Below are 1529 nucleotides of genomic sequence, written 5' to 3' on the forward strand. Positions count from 1 at the left end.
TTTGCCAGAAGCAGCTCCTCATCCTGCTGTCCAAGGTGCGACTGTGCGGGGGGCGGCCCGCGCGGCCGGACCGCTGCCCGGGTGAGTGGCTGGGGCGGGGTCTCCGGGCCCGGGGTCTCTCTGCCTGGGAGGTTGAGGCCAGGGACTCGGAAGAGCGGGGCCCGACTGACGGGGGCTCCCCGAAAGTGAAAGGGGGTGGGCCTGGACCACAAACTCTCGGCCAGACGATGCCTCAGTTTCCCTTCTCTCTCGCCCGTAACCCCGAGTCTCCTTGCTTTCGAGGGCAAGGGGAAGGCTTGAGGGGCTAAGCCTGGTGCCCCGAAGCCTGGCAGCTCCCACTCGGCCCCCCTCCCAACACAGGAGTCCCCACCCCCACCATCCTCTGCCTACGTGCCGTCTCTCGCGATTCTTTCAATGCCGAGTGGAGGGGCCTGGGGGTTCCGGACGCCTGGGTCACCCCGAGGGTTTCTGCGGCTCCGGCAGCCCCGCCCCCGCCCCGGTTCTCCCGCTCCTCCGAGCCTTGGATCCGTTCCTCCTCGCCGAGCTTGCCTGGCTCGGTACCAATCTCCCCAAGCTCTCCCCCGGGTGTCCTTGCAGCTACCTCGCCAGTCCGCCCCTCTGTGCGCCCTCCTCCCGTGACCTGCACTTCAAGAAGGGAGCTGGGCACTCCCCCATGACCGCCTACGCGACTCAGAAATCGGGTCCCACGGGCTCAGGGGACCCTCTGCCGCGAGGAACTCAGACACACTAAACGGCTGGATACCCGCACGGAGACTGGGGGTCGTACCATCTACGAGGGGGTACCGGGAACTCGGCCACAAGCGCCGGGGGAGGAGAGTTGTGAGGGTTAGCGTGTGGTCCCCGTCCAGGTGCGACAGGCGGGAAGTCCCTCTGGCCTCGCTCCCGTCCGCTCTCAGCTCCCCTAGGGGGAGACCCCCCCCCCCCCCCCCGCTGGCATCCTCCTCCCCCCGCCGCCGGCCCTCCGCAGTGGTACGGTCCGCAGCCCACCCTTTGAGTTGGACCCAGCCCCCACGTGAGTCAGCCTGCCTCACCAGCTCCCTGGCCCCCTCCCCCATTTCCTTGGTTTAGTACCGAATATCCCCCATCCCAGGCGGGTTACCTGGCTGAAGGGGAGAGGCTGAGCCTCAGGGAGGGCTGGGCCCCCGCGAGCCAGCAGACAGACAGACAGACAGACAGACAGATGGGTCAGTGTCAGAGAGGCCGGCGCTGGGCCAAGGCGAGGCCCGCGCGAAGCGAGCGTCAGCCGCAGCAGCAGGTGCTGAGTCAGCGTCAGGCCCAGTCCCACCCCCACTCCTGAGGGGGCGCCCCTACCCTGGGGTCACCTTAATGCCCCCCACATTCGCAAACACACTGCCCCTTCAGCAGCTCTGCCTGTCTCCCTTTGTCCTCTGCGTTTCCATGTATCTCTCCCCTTCCTCTTCCTTCTTCTCCCCTCCCCCCATTCTGGTTGATCTGTAGAGCAGGAATTAAGCCTTTAAATACATTTCAATCAATTAAACTGAAAGCTG

The 1529-nt window shown here is 66.0% G+C and overlaps 1 pseudogene; it reads left to right on the plus strand.

The window, feature by feature from the left end:
- Positions 1-5: 5 nt before the first annotated feature.
- Positions 6-910, plus strand: LOC114889650 (annotated as a pseudogene).
- Positions 911-1529: the final 619 nt, after the last annotated feature.

The sequence above is a fragment of the Monodon monoceros genome, unplaced genomic scaffold, assembly GCF_005190385.1.
Source record: "Monodon monoceros isolate NGI ecotype Baffin Bay Population unplaced genomic scaffold, NGI_Narwhal_1 Contig1503_ctg1, whole genome shotgun sequence".
Lineage (NCBI taxonomy): Eukaryota > Metazoa > Chordata > Mammalia > Artiodactyla > Monodontidae > Monodon > Monodon monoceros.